General features: G+C 44.6%; 1 long non-coding RNA gene across 1 annotated transcript; it reads left to right on the top strand.

Moving 5' to 3' along the window:
- The first annotated feature begins 2,045 nt into the window (after positions 1 to 2,045).
- On the top strand, positions 2,046 to 6,221 carry LOC139585936 (uncharacterized). Its single transcript, XR_011677399.1, has 5 exons — positions 2,046 to 4,136; positions 4,365 to 5,201; positions 5,276 to 5,317; positions 5,412 to 5,538; positions 5,616 to 6,221. It is a non-coding gene; the product is annotated as an uncharacterized lncRNA (long non-coding RNA).
- Positions 6,222 to 21,938: the final 15,717 nt, after the last annotated feature.

The following is a 21,938-nucleotide window of genomic DNA, read 5'->3' as shown; positions in this document are numbered from 1 at the left end:
TGGGGAACTTGAGGGTGACAAGAAGAGGGTGAGGGGGAGCAGATGCCTTGAGGGGCAAAGTGGGGGCTGCTTGAGGGTGACAGGTGAACCAGCGCTCACACCACCCCTAACCTTACCCTAAAAACCACCCCTAACCAGGTGGAGAGTGCCCGGTGGAGGCCAGGGGGCCAAGGGACAATGTCAGAGGTCTCGGGGTGGCACGCAGACATTGCGGGCTGAGGGGCAAGGAGGGGGAGGCTTGACAGATGGAGAGCTCACACTGAGGATTAGGGGTACAAAAGACACAGGGTACCAGGTAGGGTTAGGGTACAGGTGCAGCAGCTCTCAACCCAACCCCAAGGTCACCCTAAAGAGCACCCCTAGGACCCCAGTTTTCCCCAACAGCAGCACAAGGCAGTAACCCCAATGCTGGGACAGCCCCAGAACTCTCCCAGCAGCTGCAGGCAGCAACCCTAATAAAAAGGTAGCAATGATGTTCGGGGACTAGAGAGTGACAGGTAGGAGTTGGGGGCTGAGCAGTTTTTTAGGGGTTTTTTTAGGGTTTTTCTCACAGCTTTAAAAGGATATTTCAGGGCTTTTTTGGAGGAGTTTTCCAGGAAATTTCTGGGAACATTTAGGATACTTTTAGGGCTTTTAAAAGATTTTGTTAGGGTATTTTAAGGGCTTTCTTAGTACTTTTAAGAATTGTTTGGGGGGGGGGTTGGGTGTTCTTGGGGGTTTTTTAGGACTATTGAGGGTATGTGGAGGACTTTTTAGGGCTAGGGTATTTTTAGGGTTTTTGAGGGAATTTTTAGGCTTTTTTAGGTTCTTATCAGGGCATTTTAAGGATTTTTGGGGTATTTTTAGAGCTCTTTTTGGACCATTTTAGGTATATTTAGGGATTTCTAAAGGTTCTTTGGGGATTTTTAGGGGTTTTTTAAAAGTATTGTATTTCCAGTGTATTCTAACAGCATTCTGAGGCTATTTTTAGGTTTTCATGGGGTTTATAGGACATTTTGAAGATCAGGGGGTTTTCAGGGAATTTTTAGGTTTTTTTAGGGTCTTTTCATGGCACAACACATGGAGGCTGAGGGGCAGCTTGAGGGGCACTGTGGGGGCTTGAGGGTGACAGAGGCTGGGAGCTGAGGGAGGAACAGGGAGAGGGGACAGCGGGTGACACACAGAGATGCTGAGGGTGGCAGGGGCAGCTGTAGGGTGACACAGAGAAGCTGGGGGCTGCGGGGCAAAGGAGAGGGGTCAAGGGTAACACACAGGAGCTGAGGGCTGGGGGGCAGAGGGACCGGTTGAGGAGTAAAGGGAGAGGGCTTGAGGGCTGGACAGTCCAGTGGAGATCAGGGGTGCACGGTACAGCTGTACCACCCCTCACCCCAGCCCTAACCTCAGCCTAAGCAGCCCCCCTAAAAACAGCCTTTTCCCCCAACAGCAGCACAACGCAGCAACCCTAACAGCGAGACCAGACAGCAACCCTCACACAGCAGCACAATGACAGAACCCTCAGAGGACAACAGACCCACTGCAAAAAAGTAGGGACGACATCTGTGGGCTAGACAGCAAGAGGTAGAGTTCGGAGACTGAGCACGTCTTTGTGAGGCTATTTTCCAGGACTTTTAAAGGTATTTAGGGGATTTTGGAAGGGACTTTTCTGGGACTTCTTAGGGTATTGTTGGGGCTTTTTCAAAGCCATTTTATGAGTCTTTGGCATATTTGGAAGATTACGGTCAGGGTCAGAGGAAATACCCTCTGAAAATGCAGAGTTTTAGGACCGCAGGGGAACGCTTGAGCAAGGGGCCAGCAGTAGCACAGCGGGTCGGGTCCCACGCCGCCAGTCCGAAGGTTGTAAGTTTTAGACCCAGCTAAGCTGTTGTGGTTAGGGTTAGATGCTCTCAGCTTTGGTCTGGGAGAACTTCTGCACAGAAAAATTCACCCCCCGCGTCACCCGACGCCAGTTTGCAGGAGGTGCTCGGCACTGCCAGGGCAGCCCGAGTTCTCGGCGGGGGCAGCTTTGCTCCCGGAGAAATCCTGCGCTGGCCCTCTTCCCCGTAAAGCCAAACTCACCCCCGCTGCGCGTCGACGTTCGTTCGCAGGAGGCACGTGGCCCTCCAAGGGCGGCGAGAGTTCTCGGCGTCGGCAGCCGCGGTCCGTGAGAAATCGTTCTCTGCAGTTTTGGAGGCCGAATCGCGGTTTCGGCCATGGGCACACAGAGAGGAAAGACGGTTAATTTCCTTAGAAAGGAAAGTCTGGCAGCCCATGGTTTAAGGGGCAGACGAAGGGCTGTGCAGGGGAAGGAACTCCTCACAGGACCTTTCTTCACCTCAAGCCCACTCCAAGGTCTAGCAGCCCCCGTGTGCCCAGCTGCTTTCAGAGGGTTACCCAGGCACACCCGCACAGGGAGCCGCTAGTCCAGAGGGGCTAACGGGGCATCCCAAGGGTCCCTCCAGGAACTATGGTCGGAGCATCCAGCACGGACTAGGGAGCAGCCGGACCCACCCGGGCACGGAGCATCACTTTGAGAAAATGCCAAGGGAAGAGCCCTTTTGCCAAGGGGCAGCATCTGAGCAGGCCAGGCAGCATGTGGGGTTCCAGGAGAGAGCTTTCAACTTTCCCCTTTTACTGTGCCAGTCCCTCCCCAGGGCCCCCAGACCCTCCACAGCACTCCCAGAAAGGAGAGGGGTTATTAGGAGAAAAAGGGTTTAGAAAAAAGGGAAAAAGCTTCCTTTTCCTTTATTTTTTGTGTTCAAACTGGGAGGGACTCTGCTTCCCCTGCAATTTTAGTGGTCTCAGTTGAAAGAATCCCTGCCTTTTCTATGCTGTTCGGGGTGTTAATTGACAGGGAGTCCTCATTTTCTATTATTTCCCAGTTTAAATAGAAGGGGAAAACCTTGACAGTGTTTCTTATGGGTTTGAATTAAGGGTAGCCACCCCCTTTTTGTTGTCCTGAGGCCTAAATTGAGGGAGAAGCCCAGCTGTACCCTCCATCTTAAGAGTTTGAACTGAGGGAAAAATCCCTCTTTTTTCATCCCTGGAGAGATTTAAAGAGAGAGGAAAACCGCTCTTTTCCCAGTACTTAAGGAGAATAAATCAAAGGGCAGAAGCTATTTATTTGCAATTATATTAGTTTCAGTAGAGGTAACTGCCCCATTTCCTCTGCTTAAGGGGTTCACTGGAAGGAAGCTCTGCCTTTTTCAGCATTTTAAGGGTTTAAAACTACATTTCAGGGCCCTTCTTTCTGTGCCATAGGACTAAGTATCTCAGAGCAGGGTGAGCCTGGCATGCACTTAACCCTTACACTGCCTGGGAAGCTTTTATTTTCCTTATTTTTACTTATAATGTAGATAGGCCTAATTAGAGGTCCCAAGGAGACTCAGATGATTCATATTATAAGCATTCTTCTCCACTGGACTTAGTCACACGTGAAGTACTACTTAGTAGCCACTAAGGAATAATTATGTGAGTTAACATCAAATTAGCCAGTTTATCTAGTTATGCTGCCTAAACAGAAAGTTTTATTTCTTACCAGTTTCCTGCCCTTTTACTCCAAGTAGCTGCTGCAAAAAAAGAAAACACTGTTATTTTTCAGAAGAGTTTCCTTCTATAACAAGCTCTTTTCTCCCCTTGAACTTGAGTCAGAGGAGCCAAACAGCCTCAGCTGTTCTGAAAGCTTTTATACCCGGTGGGATTCGCCCCCTCCCTTTTCCTGGGTGCCATGGGAACGAGAGGCGGGCACCATCAGGGGTATATTAACCCCAGCCTTTGCTCAGGGCCTTCATTCCCCCTCTGGGATGTGCTGGGGTTAGAGCTCTCCTCTCATTTCAGGTAAGAGGCTCTTTCAGCTTATCTCAGCTTGTTTTCAGCAGGTGTTTCTGGGCATCTAAAGCAACAGAGGCTTTGAAGATACTGTGAAGAAAACAGCATGGAATACAGGGAGTATTTAAGTTCCCAGCTTTGGGTTTAGGGGTGGTAAAGTGCATTTGTAATTTCTGGTTTTGTTCTTATTTTGCTTTGTATTTTTTTTAGGAGGAGTGCAGCTTCCAGAGGCTCCAGGTTGTGTCAACTACAACACTTTTTTCAGCAGATTCATCGTGTCACAAGAGGGATCTGCCCAGGGTCCAAGGTGATGTTTGAGATTGAGGCTTCAGGTGAGTTGAGGATTGTGACTAGGAGAGGGAGGCTGAGCAGGTATCCAGTTAGGAGTTATTGTTGGGGGGGTGGTTTTGAAGGCAGCAGGGTGAGAAAGGGTGTCTATTTGAGCCCCCCACCCAAGGCCTTTTAGAAGCCGAGCAGAGGCATTCACACATCTTACAGCACACAAGGTTATCCACTGCACTCACAGGAATGCCATTTCACTTTGCCTTTCTCTAACCCAGGTGCCACTCATAATAATGGCCACAGCCTTGGAATCAGGATGAAGCTGGAGCCTGAAGGAGCCAGGCACACTCAGGAGAGGGCAAGTAGCTGACTCGCTGGGATTTGGCCCACATACCTCTGAACTCATACTTTGGTTTTGTTTTTCTTTATTGTAGCTGACCGAGAGGCTAACAGGCAATCACGGGGCCCTCCGAGGCAGACTCATTTCAGGCGCAACGTGGATCCACATCACCGATCATCCAAAAGATAAGTCAGGGCCACGGCCTGGAGTTGGGATGATGGGAGAGTAGTGGGTTGGGAGTTCCTGGGACAGATTTAAAAATTAGCAGAGGGAAAAGCAATCTTCTCCAAGGGGCCTCTTAGGACAGCTAAAGGGAGAGGCTCTACTTGTGACGGCAGCTTTCAGGTGGGCAGCGCAGAACAGTTCCGGTCCACGTCGTGTTGTCCGGTGTACCGTGTTACCTAGTGTATCTTTGGGGTCCCTTTTGCCTTTTCCCCTCGAGACCCTCACCACAAGCATAATGTGTTGTGTTTGTTGTCCCCCTGTTTGTCACGTTCCGTGTCACGGGTGTCTGCACATATTTGTGCCGGAGCTGCTCTGCCCTGCCCTGCCCTGCCGCATAGCCTGCTGCAACAGGACAAGTCCCAGGGACTTGCAGTTTGTGGGACGTTGCCCGACTCTAGATGATATTCCTAGATAGACAGGAGATGTTTGGAGCTGTGAAGTTATCCTGCAGCCCTTTGACTTTTGTCCTTGCTTTCTTTCAGACGCAGAAGGATAAAATCCAGGGCAAAATCCATCCATCCATCCCGAGTGAGGAGGTTCCCCCGAGCAGGTCAGTCACCGCTTGTCTCTGCAGGGGGAGTGTAAAGTGTGACTCTGTTACAGCACTGTTCTTTTTCTTTTTAGGAGGTAAAGCTGGATATCAGCAGTCAAGGTGAGGTGGCCAAGGTGAGCATTGAGTAGCGTCCAGAAGCAGTTGTTATTGCTCCAGTCTCACTTTCCAGTGCAACTCTAAGCATCTGTTCCTGTTTCTGTGCTTTAGGCAATCCACTCGGAGTACACCGAGCCCCCGTCACCCAACCGGCCGAGGCACCGGGTGTGCTGCTCTCCTGAGCCCTGCGGAAGAATCATGGGACTCAGTGATGAAGCTGAGCATTCTAAAGAGCACGGTGAGTAGCAGATGTGTGGGGTTTTGGCCAAGGGGCTGCCAAGATCAGGCACTGATGTTTGGTTTTCTTTAATACAGCTGTGTGAGAGACACCAGCCCGGTGCCAGCAGGAGCTTCCCAGCTGACGAGGTGGCCTTTCTTTGCACCCGAGACCGGCATCCCCAGCTGTGCGAGAGATAAGTAGAGGGCCACGACCCACAGAGGGGATGAAAGCAGGGGGCTGGTTTGGGAATTACTGGGAAGGGTTTTTGAGTCCACTTAGGAGGTGGGGGTGTTCATGAAGCGGCCCCTTAGGCCCCATAAAAGCAAAGCCTGACTTTGGATCACAGTGCTGAGGTGCGCAGGGCAGAGCAGTCCCGGTGTGTAGCGTGTCACTTGTCTTTTGTGTATTATGTGTTGTTTGCATATGTCATGTCCTTTACCTTAGGCCTTTCAGGGGCCTGTCAGAAACCCTGGCATCACTGTTAGCATCTGTGATCTCTGCATTCCTTGGCCTGGCACCCAGGCCATAGAACTTTGGACTCGGCATCTCAGACAGGCATCAGACTCTCTTGTCTCTTTAGAAGCATCCGGTCAGGTGTCTTTTCAGGTCTTGTTCTGAGCTGTGTGGACAGCTCTGCTCCGCCAGGATCCATTATGGCGGACTAGGACTTGAAAGGACGTGAGGGCAGGTAGAGGCTTCTGGCCGTGGGATTCTCAGGCATCCATCTTTGCAGTTCTTGGAATAAATCATTCAGTTAGCATCTTCTTCTTCCTCCAGGTTTCTCTGAGCCTCATCAGCTCGCCATGGGTCTCCCCTCGGTCATCTCCTTTTGCATTCTCTCAGTCCTCGCAGCCATTTTCCTTGCCAGGAGATTTCTGTCCGTGTTGTGTGCCCGTTGTCTGTCACGTCCTGTCTGTCCCGTGTCACGGGTGTCTGCACACACATTTGTGCTGGAGCTGCTCTGCCCTGCCACATAGCCTGGTGCAATAGGAGAAGTCCCGGGGACTTGGGGTTTGTAATGTGGGGTGTAGTTGGACTCTAGGTGGGATGTGTAGATTGACACAAGATATCTGGTGCTCTTAAGTTATCCTGCAACAGTTTGACTCTTGTCCTAACTTTTTTTTCAGGTTTTGATGGATTAAATGTGTGCCAGAGGGCCCCATCCCGGGTGAGTGGTTTCCCCCGAGCAGGTGAGGCACCATTTGTCTGTGCAGCAGAAGTGTATGTGGTGACTCTGTTACAGCTCTGTTCTTTGTCTTTCTTTTTAGGAAGTAAATCTGGATACCAGCAGTCAAGGTGAGCAGTGGAGAGAAGTAGCTGTTACTGCTCCAGTCTCAGTTTCTGGTGCTGCTCTAAGCTTCCATTCTCTTTTTTGTGGTCTAGGCAATGCACTCGGAGCCTGCCAAGGCCCCGTCACCAGCCGGCCGACGCACCGGGTTCCCTGCACGTGTGTGCCCTGTGGATGCGTTACAGGACCTGGTGAGGAACCCCTGAACTTTTCCTTTTAAAGGTGCCCTCCGGGTGGCCTTGGGCAGCTGCCAAGGAGTTGTGGTGAGTCGGGGAAGTAGGGAGGAGGAGCGAGGGTCCCCTCAGGTTTCAGCCATGCCAAATCACCTCATCTCCTCTTACCCCAGGCACCCCCCGTGACGACGGCCTCTGTCTCTGAGTGTGCCTGAAGCGTGCGGCCCGAGCAGCCGGGCATTCTTAGGAGCAGGGTGAGTAGCAGACTTGTGGGGTTTTGGCCGATGGGCTGCCAAGATCGGGCACTGATGTTTGGTTTTCTTTAATACAGCTGTGTGAGAGACACCAGCCCGGTGCCAGCAGGAGCTTCCCAGCTGACGAGGTGGCCTTTCTTCACACCTGAGACCAGCATCCCCAGCTGTGCGAGAGATAAGTAGAGGGCCACGACCCACAGGGGGGATGAAAGCAGGGTGCTGGTTTGGGAATTACTGGGAGGGGTTTTTGAGTCCCCTTTGGAGGTGGGGGGATGTCCCTGAAGCGGCCCCTTAGGCCCCATAAAAGCAAAGCCTGACTTTGGATCCCAGTGCTGAGGCGCGCAGGGCAGAGCAATCCTGCTGTGTATCGTGTCACTTGTCTTTTGTGTATTATGTGTTTGGATATGTCATGTCTTTTACCTTAGGCCTTTGAGGGGCCTGTCAGAAACCCTGGCATCATTGCTAGCATCTGTGATCTCTGCATTCCTCGGCCTGGCACCGATGCCATAGAACTTTGGACTCAGGAGCTCAGACAGGCATTAGACTCTCTTGTCTCTTTAGAAGCATCCGGTCAGGTGTCTTTTCAGGTCTTGTTCTGAGCTGTGTGGACAGCTGTGCCCCGCCAGGATCCATTATGGCGGACTAGGACTGGAAAGAACGTGAGGGCAGGTAGAGGCTTCTGGCCGTAGGATTCTCGGGCATCCATCTTTGCAGTTCTTGGAATAAATCATTCGGTTAGCATCTTCTTCCTCCAGGTTTCTCTGAGCCTCATCAGCTCACCATCAGTCTCCCCTCGGTCATATCATTTGGCATCTTCTCAGTCCTTGCAGTCATCCTTCTTGCCCAGAGATTTCTGTCCGTGTTCTGTCCCCGTTGTCTGTCACGTCCTGTCTGTCCTGTGTCACGGGTGTCTGCACACACATTTGTGCCGGAGCTGCTCTGCCCTGCCACATAGCCTGGTGCAATAGGAGAAGTCCCGGGGACTTGGGGTTTGTAATGTGGGGTGTAGTTGGACTCTAGGTGGGATTTGTAGATGGACACAGGATATCTGGAGCTCTTAAGTTATCCTGCAACAGCTTGACTCTTGTCCTAACTTTTTTTTCAGATTCAGATGGATTAAATGTGTGCCAGAGGGCCCCATCCCGGGTGAGTGGTTTCCCCCGAGCAGGTGAGGCACCATTTGTCTGTGCAGCAGAAGTGTATGTGGTGACTCTGTTACAGCTCTGTTCTTTGTCTTTCTTTTTAGGAAGTAAATCTGGATACCAGCAGTCAAGGTGAGCAGTGGAGAGAAGTAGTTGTTATTGCTCTGGTCTCAGTTTCCGGTGCTGCTCTAAGCTTCCATTCTCTTTTTTGTGGTCTAGGCAATCCACTCGGAGCCTGCCAAGGCCCCGTCACCAGCCGGCCGACGCACCGGGTTCCCTGCACGTGTGAGCCCTGTGGATGCATTACAGGACCTGGTGAGGAACCCCTGAACTTTTCCATTTAAAGGTGCCCTCCGGGTGGCCTTGGGCAGCTGCCAAGGAGTTGTGGTGAGTCGGGGAAGTAGGGAGGAGGAGCGAGGGTCCCCTCAAGTTTCAGCCATGCCAAATCACCTCATCTCCTCTTACCCCAGGCACCCCCCGTGACGACGGCCTCTGTCTCTGAGTGTGCCTGAAGCGTGCGGCCCGAGCAGCCGGGCATTCTTAGGAGCAGGGTGAGTAGCAGACTTGTGGGGTTTTGGCCGATGGGCTGCCAAGATCGGGCACTGATGTTTGGTTTTCTTTAATACAGCTGTGTGAGAGACACCAGCCCGGTGCCAGCAGGAGCTTCCCAGCTGACGAGGTGGCCTTTCTTCACACCTGAGACCAGCATCCCCAGCTGTGCGAGAGATAAGTAGAGGGCCACGACCCACAGGGGGGATGAAAGCAGGGTGCTGGTTTGGGAATTACTGGGAGGGGTTTTTGAGTCCCCTTTGGAGGTGGGTGGATGTTCCTGAAGCGGCCCCTTAGGCCCCATAAAAGCAAAGCCTGACTTTGGGTCCCAGTGCTGAGGTGCGCAGGGCAGAGCAGTCCCGGTGTGTATCGTGTCAGTTGTCTTTTGTGTATTATGTGTTGTTTGCATATGTCATGTTCTTTACCTTAGGCCTTTGTGGGGCCTGTCAGAAACCCTGGCATCATTGTTAGCATCTGTGATCTCTGCATTCCTCGGCACCCAGGCCATAGAACTTTGGACTCAGGAGCTCAGACAGGCATCAGACTCTCTTGTCTCTTTAGAAGCATCCGGTCAGGTGTCTTTTCAGGTCTTGTTCTGAGCTGTGTGGACAGCTGTGCCCCGCCAGGATCCATTATGGCGGACTAGGACTTGAAAGGACGTGAGGGCAGGTAGAGGCTTCTGGCCGTGGGATTCTCAGGCATCCATCTTTGCAGTTCTTGGAATAAATCATTCAGTTAGCATCTTCTTCCTCCAGGTTTCTCTGAGCCTCATCAGCTCACCATTGGTCTCACCTCGGTCATCTCCTTTTGCATTCTCTCAGTCCTCGCTGCCATTTTCCTTGCCAGGAGCTTTCTGTCCATGTTGTGTTCCCGTTGTCTGTCACGTCCTGTCTGTCCCGTGTCACGGGTGTGTGCACACACATTTGTGCCGGAGCTGCTCTGCCCTGCCCCATAGCCTGGTGCAATAGGAGAAGTCCCGGGGACTTGGAGTTTGTAATGTGGGGTGTAGTTGGACTCTAGGTGGGATTTGTAGATGGACACAGGATATCTGGAGCTCTTAAGTTATCCTGCAACAGCTTGACTCTTGTCCTAACTTTTTTTTCAGATTCAGATGGATTAAATGTGTGCCCGAGGGCCCCATCCCGGGTGAGTGGTTTCCCCCGAGCAGGTGAGGCACCATTTGTCTGTGCAGCAGAAGTGTATGTGGTGACTGTTACAGCTCTGTTCTTTGTCTTTCTTTTTAGGAAGTAACTCTGGATACCAGCAGTCAAGGTGAGCAGTGGAGAGAAGTAGTTGTTATTGCTCTGGTCTCAGTTTCCGGTGCTGCTCTAAGCTTCCATTCTCTTTTTTGCGCTTTAGGCAATCCACTCAGAGCCTGCCAAGCCCCGGTCACCAGCCGGCCGATGCACCGGGTTCCCTGCACGTGTGAGCCCTGTGGATGCGTTACAGGACCTGGTGAGGAAGCCCTGATCTTTTCTATTTAAAGGTGCCCTCCGGGTGGCCTTGGGCAGCTGCCAAGGAGTTGTGGTGAGTCGGGGAAGTAGGGAGGAGGAGCGAGGGTCCCCTCAGGTTTTCAGCCATGCCAAATCACCTCATCTCCTCTTACCCCAGGCACCCCCCGTGACGACGGCCTCGGTCTCCGAGCGTGCCTGAAGCGTGCGGCCCGAGCAGCCGGGCGTTCTTAGGAGCAGGGTGAGTAGCAGACTTGTGGGGTTTTGGCCGATGGGCTGCCAAGATCGGGCACTGATGTTTGGTTTTCTTTAATACAGCTGTGTGAGAGACACCAGCCCGGTGCCAGCAGGAGCTTCCCAGCTGACGAGGTGGCCTTTCTTCACACCTGAGACCAGCATCCCCAGCTGTGCGAGAGATAAGTAGAGGGCCACGACCCACAGGGGGGATGAAAGCAGGGGGCTGGTTTGGGAATTACTGGGAGGGGTTTTTGAGTCCCCTTTGGAGGTGGGGGGTGTCCATGAAGTGGCCCCTTAGGCCCCATAAAAGCAAAGTCTCACTTTGGATCACAGTGCTGAGGTGCACAGGGCAGAGCAGTCCCGGTGTGTATCGTGTCACTTGTCTTTTGTGTATTATGTGTTGTTTGCATATGTCATGTCCTTTACCTTAGGCCTTTCAGGGGCCTGTCAGAAACCCTGGCTTCATTGTTAGCATCTGTGATCTCTGCATTCCTCGGCCTGGCACCCAGGCCATAGAACTTTTGACTCGGGATCTCAGACAGGCATTAGACTCTCTTGTCTCTTTAGAAGCATCCGGTCAGGTGTCTTTTCAGGTCTTGTTCTGAGCTGTGTGGACAGCTGTGCCCCGCCAGGATCCATTATGGCGGACTAGGACTTGAAAGAACGTGAGGGCAGGCAGAGGCTTCTGGCCGTAGGATTCTCGGGCATCCATCTTTGCAGTTCTTGGAATAAATCATTCAGTTTAGCATCTTCTTCCTCCAGGTTTCTCTGAGCCTCATCAGCTCACCATCGGTCTCCCCTCAGTCATCTCCTTTTGCATTCTCTCAGTCCTTGCTGCCATTTTCCTTGCCAGGAGATTTCTGTCCATGTTGTGTTCCCGTTGTCTGTCACGTCCTGTCTGTCCTGTGTCACGGGTGTCTGCACACACATTTGTGCCGGAGCTGCTCTGCCCTGCCACATAGCCCGGTGCAATAGGAGAAGTCCCGGGGACTTGGAGTTTGTAATGTGGGGTGTAGTTGGACTCTAGGTGGGATGTGTAGATGGACAGAAGATATCTGGAACTCTTAAGTTATCCTGCAGCCCTTTGACTTTCGTCCTAACTTTCTTTCAGATGCAGAAGGATAAAATCCAGGGCAGAGCCCCCCATCCCAGGTGAGGGGATTGCCCCGAGCAGGTCAGTCACTGTTTGTCTCTGCAGAGGAAGCATAAATGGTGGCTGTTACAGCATTGTTCTTTGTCACTCTTTTTAGGAGGTCAAGGCTGAGAGCAGCAGTCAAGGCTGAGTGGGCGAGGTGAGCATTGAGTAGCGTACAGAAGCAGTTGTTATTGCTGGGGTCTCAGTTTTGGTGCAGCTCTAAGCATCTCCTCTTGTTTTTGTTTTCTTTTAGATGGTCCACTTGCGATCTATCCTGGCTGAGCATGCCTATGCCAGGTGTGTGCAGGCTTAAGGTATCGGTGTGGCATCCTTGTCTGATTTGGGAGGTTGTGTTTTCACAGTATCTCAGCAAATTTTCTGCTTTGTTTCTTTGCAGGTGCTGTCACTGCCCTAGGCATGCCCCGGAACAGAGGAGGGCAGGTGAGTCGGAGTTTAGGCAGGCTGACTCATAGGTGAGTGTTATGCAGCAGCATGCTAAGCGTGTCCCTTTTCTTTTCGCAGGTATCTTCCGGGCAGCCTCTGGAGTCAAATCAAGATTTGAGGTGAGCCGGGGCAGTGCTGCGGAGGAGTCCCAAGGATTACTCTCTTTCAGGGCAATAGTCACCTTTTCTGTTTTGTCTTAGGTACCCAGAGGAGCCTCATAGCCAAAGCTTGGAAATGGCAGCACCGAAGCACACACGGAGAGCATCTCCACGTCCACGTGCGACCGAGGATGGATTTTGTCCGCTCCTCTTCCAAAAGCTAAGTGTCGGGGCCAGTGGTTGGGAGAAGGGGAATAGCCTTTACTCTCACAGGAGGCAATCAGATGTCAGCTTAGGGGACAGGTCTGTAGCGGGGCGGGCTCTCTGGAAGTAAAGGGAGAGGGTTTCCCCTCAGCCTCGCCTGAGCCTTTGCCGGGCAGGGCAGTTCCAACCCATCTCCACATTTTCGCGTACTTCGCGTCGTCCGCCTCCCTCGGCCCGACGTCGTCACGGATCTTTCCCCCGAGGAGCTCGCCTTCAGGTCCGGAGCTACGGCCACGGTCACCCGGCAGTCGGCTTTCTTCTCTAGGCTCGCCGAGCCTCTCGAGCATCCTCTTAACTGCTGTGGCACTAACTTCTTTTAACGAGTTACATTTCATCATCACGTGCTCTCGTCATAGGGCTTTCTTTCCTTTGGTATCATCAGCCTCTGGCTCATCTTGCACTAGGAATCTCAGGTCCCTAAGGGGACAGTGCCAGGCAGTTGCCACTTGTCTCTGTGTTATGTCGTCCGTGTCTGTGTTATGTAGTCTGTGTCCATTGTCTTACGTGTCATAGGCCTTTGTTACGTCTCAACGCTTTATGGGCACTATTCCGTGCCACATCGCTCGTATTCTACTCATGTTCCTTTCCGGATATCCCTTATTCCGGCATCTTTGCATTTTTACTCTTTGAGACAGGAATGTCTCAAAGGGACAAGATGTTCTCATCCATCTTCCTTCTCACTACCAGCTTTGTAGTGCCTTTTTTTCCACGCCATTCTCTTGGACTTCTGGAGGATACGTCTTATGCCCTCCTCACGTGACTGCAGCAGTTCTATAGGTTCCATCTTCTCAAAGGGTATAGGGCTCAAGAATTAGTATCTTCCAGAGAGTTACCTCAAGTCTTGGCTTATACTGTATGTGCTTACATTGTTTGTACCTATGCTGGCTTATACTGTATGTACTTACACTGTGTGTACCTATGTTGGCTTATACTGTATTTACTTATATTGTGTGTACCTATGTTGGCTTATACTGTATGTACTTACTTACATTGTGTGTACCTATGTTGGCTTACACTGTATGTACTTACACTCCATGTACACTTGCACTGTATGCGTCGGCTTATATCGTTGTACCACTTATGGTCGGAGCTGCCCTGCCCTGGCACGTAGTCACAGTTAGGTAGAACAGTTATAAAAACTTTCCTGTTCATCTGTCTTTTATGGGATTTTGGGTAGAAAATTTATTGGTCCAGAGTGGGGACAAGTCCTAGCTGTCAGCCACTCGTTGACCGCTTCCTGTCGTCCCACAGGTCCCCGAGGCTACTGATTTCCCCAGAATCTACCATTTGATGTTGAGGAGCGGCAGCCAGAAGAAGCGTGGAAGCGCGTTCTTCAGCGTCTCGAGTAAGGGCCGCAGGGAACGTTTAAATGGGAGGAGTGCGTGAGCGTGTGTGAGAGCATGTGCCTGTGTCTGTCTGTGTCTGCTCGTCTCTGCGTGTGTGAGCGTGTGTGAGAGCACGTGCCTGTGTCTGTCTGTGTCTGCTCGTCTCTGCGTGTGTGAGCGCATGCTGACTGGATTTAACCTTGTGTGTGTGACTGTTGCTTTTCAGGTTTTTCAACTCATTTGTAAATTTAGAGTAAAAAATCCCTAGCCGGGTTTCCCCCCGGCTGGGTTTTTTTTTTCTTTTTTTTTTCCCCCCCGGCTGGGTTTTTTTTTCCCGGGTCCCGGTCGGTCTGCGAGGCGACGTTCATCGCCAAAGTTTGGGCACGGACCGGCCAGGGACCGGGTATTTCGTCAGGCAGGAGGATTTTTTGGAGGCTCCTGGGAACCACGTTCCCAAGGACCAATGATTGCTGGGGTGTAATTTAGCAGTTGTGATGAGAGGGATGGTGAGTTTGTGTGTCATGTGAAGGGGGTGTTAATGGTAGATGAGTGTTGTTTTTTGTGTGCTTTTGTTGTTTTGGGTGTCCTGTAACAATAAATCCACATGTAATGAAAATAGAAAAAGGTTATCATCTTGTGTTAATATGTGTGGTGTGTTGTATTGCTCTGTATTGCAGGGTGAGCACAGGGTGAACTCTCTCCTCCTTGCTGTGACACCTGGGCTGGCAGGGATGACACAGTGACCTCTGCCAGCTGATGCTGCCTGTGCCATCACCTGGCACTGACGTGTTTGATGAAAATCCTTTCGCTGGGTTTTTTCTCCTGAGAAGCCTCAGAACAGAAATGGAACCGATAACAATCTGCTGGCTGTGGAGTGTGGGCTGGAGATGGTTTAGCAACAGGGGCATCTTGGGTTGTTCTCCTGTGCATTGTTTCTACTTGATGACCAATCATGGTCCAGCTGCATCGGGGCTGTGAGCAGTCCCAGGTTTTTATTATTCATTCCTTTCCAGCTTTCTGATGTCTCCTTGCTCTTTTAGTATAGTTCTAATATCTCATTTTCTTTTAATATAATAGAGATCATACAATAATATTTCAGCCTTCTGAAAGGTGGAGTCAAGATTCTCGTCTCTTCCCTCGTCCTGGGGACCCTCAAACACCACCACAATCAGCGGCCGAGCGGGTTTGTGTGAGCCTCCCAGTAACACTTGGGCAGACACTCTCTGTGCCCCAAGGGTATGAGGGCACCTGGGCTGGGGGCAGACACTCTCTGTGCCCCGAGGGTACTGAGGGCACCTGGGCTGGGGGCAGACACTCTCTGTGCCCCAAGGGTGCTGAGGGCACCTGGGCTGGGGGCAGACACTCTCTGTGCCCCGAGTGTACTGAGGGCACCTGGGCTGGTCACCTTTGCAGCACAAGAGACACCAGAGACATTGGTAGATGATAAAGGGCCGACTCTTAGCAGGGGTTAATCCAAGGTTTTATTAGGAGTCCCAGAGGAGCTCCTGCACCTCAGGGGCCTGCTGCCCACAGCCCCGGGAGATGTGCCAAGGTTACATTTAAAGGGAGATGGAAACCGAAAGTAGATAACATCCTACCAACCATTAAGTGACCCTAAGGGATGGATGCTGGGGGATAGACATATAGGAGAGTGTATGGGGCAAGGCTTGGGGGGCTGACTCCCAGCCGCTGGCTGATCACTCGACGACTTGGACCGAAACTTCTGGATGGAGGGGATGGGAGGCTGAGTGATTGACAGAGAGCCAGGGTGGGGGTTTGGGGATGATCTCATCCCGGGAGAGAGATAACACAGGTAGAAGGAGGGGGGTACAGTTTGGGATAAACCATTTGGGAAAAATATGGGGATACAAAACAAAATTACTTCGAAGTATTACAAAGTATAAAAATGCACTACAGCAGGGTTGGGCAGCACCAAATAGAATAGAATAAAATGCTTTAAAAAGAGAAAAATTAAAAATAAAATTAAATAAAATTAAAATAACAAAATTAATTAAAAATAAATAAAAAACAAAATAAAAACTCTAAAGTGCTGTAAAGTGCCGTAAAAGTTCCATAAAAGGTAGTGCCGTAATGCAAGACCCTCAAACACCACCAGAAACACCAGCTTAAATTGGTCTGGGCAGCACGAAATAAAATAAAATAAAAAGCTTTAAAAATAGAAAAATTAAAAATAAAAATTTAATAAAAACAAAATTTAAAAAAATGCTTTAAAAAGAGAAAAATTAAAAATAAAAATAAAAATTAAAAAAAAATTTAAAAAGCATTAAAAATAGAAAAATTAAAAATTAAATAAAAAAATTTAAAAAATAAAATAAATGCTTTAAAAAGGGAAAATTAAAAATAGAAATAAATAAAAAATAAAATTAAAAAAGTAAAAAAAAAGCTTTCAAAAAATAAAAATGAAAAAAAAAATTAAATAAAAATAAAAGTAATAAATAAAATAGAAAGCTTTGAAAAGAGAAAAATTAAAAATAAAAATTAAAGAAAAAATAAAATTTAAAAAATAAATGCTTTAAAAATAGAAAAATTGAGAATAAAAATAAATAAACAATAAAATTTAAAAAATCAAAAAGCTTTGAAAATAGAAAAATTAAAAATAAAAATTAAATAAAAAACAAAATTAAAAAAATAAATGCTTTAAAAATAGAAAAATTAAAAATAAAAATTAAATAAAAACAAAATTAAAAAATAAATGCTTTAAAATCAGAAAAATTAAGAATAAAAATAAATTAAAAAGAAAATTAAAAAATAAAATAAAAAGCCTTAAAAATAGAAAAATTAAAAATTAAATAAAAAACATTCACAACAAAAGCTTTAAAAATAGAAAAATTAAAAATAAAAATTAAATAAAAAATAAAATCAATAAAATAAAATAAATAGCTTTAAAAATAGAAAAATTAAAAATAAATAAAAAAAATTAAAAAAACAAAATAAAAAGTTTTAAAAATAGAAAAATTAAAAATAAATAAAAAATAAAATTAAAAAAACAACATAAAAAGTTTTAAAAGTAGAAAAATTAAGAATAAAAATTAAATAAAAAACAAAATTAAAAAAATAAAATAAATTCTTTAAAAATAGTAAAAATAAAAATAAAAAATAAACAAAATAAAAAGCTTTAAAAATAGAAAAATCAAAAAATAAAAATAAATAAAAACTAAAATTAACAAAAATGTAAAATAACAATAAAAAAAATTTTAAAAACAATTAAATAAAAAATAAAATTAAAAAATAAATGCTTCAAAAATAGAAAAATAAAAATAAAAAATAGAAAACAAAATTGAAAAAATAAAAGTAAATTAAAAAAATTAGCAAAAATTTAAAATAACAAAAATAATTTAAAAACAATTAAATAAAAAATAAAATTAATAAAATAAATGCTTTAAAAATAGAAAAATAAAAATAAGAAATAGAAAACAAAATTGAAAAAATAAAATAATTGCTTTAAAAATAGAAAAATTAAAAATAAAAAGAAAAAGCTCTTAAAATAGAAAAATTAAAAAAATTAAAAAATAAGAAAATAAAATAAAATAAAATAAAATAAAATAAAATTAAAATTGCTTTAAAAATAGAAAAATTTAAAAAAATTAAAAACTTAAAAAAATCTTTTAAAACAGAAAAATTAAAAATTAAATAAAAAAATTTTAAAAAATTCATTTTTATTTTTAATTTATTTAGAAAAAAAATAAAAAAAAGCTTTAAAATAGAAAAATAAAAAAATAAAAATAAATAAAACCCAGATTTAACAAAATAAAAATAATTAAAAATACATGAAAAAAAAAAAACCCACTGTAAAGTGCTATAAAGTACCATAAAAGTTCCATAAAAGTCGTGCTGTAAAGCGCGACTGTCGTAAAACTGTCGTAAAAGGTATCGCAAAACTGTCGTAAAAGGTGCCGTAAAGCGCGACTGTCGCAAAAGGTGCCGTAAAGCACGACTGTCGCAAAACTGTCGTAAAAGGTGCCGTAAAGCGCAACTGTCGTAAAACTGTCGTAAAAGGTGCCGTAAAGCGTGACTGTCGCAAAAGGTGCCGTAAAGCGCAACTGTCGCAAAAGGTGTCGTAAAGCGCGACTGTCGCAAAAACTGTCGTAAAAGGTGCCGTAAAGCGCGACTGTCGCAAAATGTGCCGTAAAGCGCAACTGTCGCAAAAGGTGTCGTAAAGCGCGACTGTCGTAAAAGGTGCCGTAAAGCGCGACTGTCGTAAAAGGTGCCGTAAAGCGCGACTGTCGTAATACTGTCGTAAAAGGCGCCGTAAAGCGAGACTGTCGTAAAAGGTGCCGTAAAGCGCAACTGTCGTAAAACTGTCGTAAAAGGTGCCGTAAAGCGCGACTGTCGTAAAAGGTGCCGTAAAGCGCGACTGTCGTAAAACTGTCGTAAAAGGTGCCGTAAAGCGAGACTGTCGTAAAAGGCGCAGTAAAGCGCAACTGTCGTAAAACTGTCGTAAAAGGTGCCGTAAAGCGTGACTGTCGCAAAAGGTGCCGTAAAGCGCAACTGTCGCAAAAGGTGCCGTAAAGCGCGACTGTCGTAAAAGGTGCCGTAAAGCGCGACTGTCGTAAAAGGCACCGTAAAGCGCGACTGTCGCAAAAGGTGCCGTAAAGCGCGACTGTCGCAAAAGGTGTCGTAAAGCGCGACTGTCGTAAAAGGTGCCGTAAAGCGCGACTGTCGTAAAAGGTGCCGTAAAGCGCGACTGTCGTAAAACTGCCGTAAAAGGTGCCGTAAAGCGAGACTGTCGTAAAAGGCGCCGTAAAGCGCAACTGTCGTAAAACTGTCGTAAAAGGTGTCGTAAAGCGCGACTGTCGTAAAAGGTGTCGTAAAGCGCGACTGTCGCAAAAGGTGCCGTAAAGCGCGACTGTCGTAAAACTGTCGTAAAAGGTGCCGTAAAGCGAGACTGTCGTAAAAGGCACCGTAAAGCACAACTGTCGTAAAACTGTCGTAAAAGGTGTCGTAAAGCGCGACTGTCGTAAAGGGTGTCGTAAAGCGCGACTGTCGCAAAACTGTCGTAAAAGGTGCCGTAAAACGCAACTGTCGTAAAAGGTGCCGTAAAGCGCGACGGTCGTAAACGGTGCATGCTTTTTACGACAGTCGCGCTTTACGGCGCCTTTTACGACACTTTTACGACCGTCGCGCTTTACGGCGCCTTTTACGACACTTTTACGACAGTCGCGCTTTACGGTGCCTTTTACGACAGTCGCGCTTTACAAAATTACCTTTTATGGTACTTTACAGCACTTTATGGACTTTATTTTGTTTTTTATTAATTTTTAATTAATTTTATTTTTTAAATTTTTTAAATTTTATTTTTATTTTTAATTTTTTTAATTTTAAAACTTTTTATTTTATTTTTATCTTTTATTTTTAGTTTTAATTTTTTTATTTTTAAAGCTTTTTTCTTTATTGTTTTAATTTTTTTTTTATTTTTTAGTTTCAATTTTTCTACTTTTAAAGCATTTTTTTTATTTTTTAATTTTATATTTTATTTAATTTTTAGTTTTGCTTTATCTATTTTTAAAGCATTTATTTTATTTTTTTATTTTTTATTTAATTTTTAGTTTTGATTTTTTTATTTTTAAAGCATTTATTCTTTTTTTTACTTTTAATTTAATTTTTATTTTTGATTTTTCTATTTTTTATTTTTTATTTTTTATTTAATTTTTATTTTTAAATTTTTTATTTTTAAAGCATTGATTTTATTTTTTTAATTTTATTTTTTATTTCGTTTTTAGTTTTCATTTTGTAGTTCTAAACTATTGATTTTATTTTTTTAATTTTATTTTTTATTTCATTTTTATTTTTGCTTTATCTATTTTTAAAGCATTTATTTTATTTTTAATTTTTTATTTAATTTTTAGTTTTGATTTTTCTATTTTCAAAGCATTTATTTTATTTTTTAGTTTTTATTTAATTTTTATTTTTAATTTTTCTATTTTTTCTTTATTGTTTTAATTTTATTTTTTATTTAATTTTTATTTTTAATTTTTTTATTTTTAAAGCATTTATTTTTTATATTTTATATTTTATTTTATTTTTAGGTTAAATTTTTTTTTTTTTAAACTATTTTATTTTTTAATTTTATTTTTATTTAATTTTTAGTTTTGATTTTTTTGTTTTTAAAGCATTTGTTTTAATTTTATTTTTTATTTAATTTTTATTTTTGATCTTTCTATTTTTTTTCTTTATTGTTTTAATTTTATTTTTTATTTAATTTTTATTTTTAATTTTTTTATTTTTAAAGCATTTATTTTTTTTTTTAAATTTTATTTTTAGATTAAATTTTTTATTTTTAAACTATTTTATTTTTTTAATTTTATTTTTATTACATTTTTATTTGTTGCTTTTTCTATTTTTAAAGAATTTATTTTATTTTTTTAATTTTATTTTTTATTTAATTTTTAGTTTTGATTTTTTTGTTTTTAAAGCATTTGTTTTAATTTTATTTTTTATTTAATTTTTATTTTTGATCTTTCTATTTTTAAAACTTTCTTTTTTTTATTTAATTTTTAGTTTAAATTTTTTTATTTTTAAAGCATTTATTTTTTTATTTTATTTTTTATTTCATTTTTAGTTTAAATTTTTCATTTTTAAACTATTTTATTTTTTTTAATTTTATTTTTATTTCATTTTTATTTTTTGCTTTTTCTATTTTTAAAGCATTTATTTTATTTTTTAAATTTTATTTTTTATTTAATTTTTAGTTTTGATTTTTTTATTTTTAAAGCATTTGTTTTAATTTTTTAATTTAATTTTTATTTTTGATCTTTCTATTTTTAAAACTTTATTTTAGTTTTTATTTTATTTTTAGTCTTAATTTTTTTATTTTTAAAACATTCATTTATTTTTTAATTTTATTTTTTATTTATTTTTAGTTTTGATTTTTCTAAAGCATTTATTTTATTTTTAAATTTTTTTTACTTTTTAGTTTTAATGTTTCTATTTTTAAAGCTTTTTATTTTTTAAATGTTCTATTTTATTTAATTTTTTTTTTATTTTCCCATTTTTAGAGCATTTATTTTATTTTTTTAATTTTATTTTTTATTTAATTTTAATTTTTAATTTTTCTATTTATAAAGCCTTTTATTTTATTTTATTTGGTTCTGTCCAGACCAACTCAAGCTGGTGATTGTGGTGGTGTTTGAGGGTCTTGCAGTTACCCCAATTAATAGGTAGAGATGATGTTGTGAGGCCACAGTGTTACAGGTAGGGGTTAAACAGTTTTTTAGGGTCTTTCAGGTGATTTTTTAGGGATATTTTAGGGCTTTTTTTGCAGGAGTTTTTTAGGAATTCTCTGGAAATGTTTAGGATACCTTTAGGGCTTTTTCAGGGCTTTAAAAATAATTTTTAGGGTGTTTTAATGACTGTCTTACCGGGGCGCCCCAGCCACCCAAGCCACCCCGTGCCGGTGCTGTGGCGCTCCAGCCCAGCCTCCCGTCAGCGCCGCCCGTGGTCGCTTCCCCTCTCCTGCCGCCGCCGCTGCATGGCGGGCCGAGCTGCGCCTTCCCCACCGCACCCTCCCGCTTCAGAGCTGCTGGATGGCGTGGCTCCGCCGCCTCCTGCAACCACGGACGTCCCAGCATTCCCTTCCACGGCCGCAGCCGCAGCCCCGTTCCTGTTCCCGCAGCTCTGCCGCCTCCTGCACCCCGCGGCCCGCCTGCCGCCATGATGACTGCCCGCGCTGCCGTAGTGACGGAACCCACGCATGCGCAGTTGCTACAACCCCAGCACCTGTGATATCACTCCGCGCCGACTCATCGAACCACAGCGCTGCTTCAGGGATCAGCTGCACACATGCACAGTTCTATCTCCACGGCCCCGCCGCCACCCCCCACTGCTTTCGCCGCAGCTTTGGTGCAGCCTGGTCCCGGTTCCGTGCTGCTGCGTGCTGCTGTCCGGCCACAGCCGGCATCCATGTGCCCTGTCACACCACTTCTGCCGCCACTGCGTCTATACACGGCACCACAGCAGGCGAAAACTGCAGCACCTTGCATGTATCCTTCTGCGTCTCTCCTTCTGCCGGGCACCGAGAGATCCCTCTGCAGCGCGTAA

This window comes from Agelaius tricolor, unplaced genomic scaffold, assembly GCF_023055355.1.
Source record: "Agelaius tricolor isolate 1412-34295 unplaced genomic scaffold, bAgeTri1.0.p SCAF_97, whole genome shotgun sequence".
NCBI classification, from domain to species: domain Eukaryota; kingdom Metazoa; phylum Chordata; class Aves; order Passeriformes; family Icteridae; genus Agelaius; species Agelaius tricolor.
The sequence above is the reverse complement of the archived record's forward strand: the minus strand, read 5'-3'. Positions and strand labels throughout refer to the sequence as shown.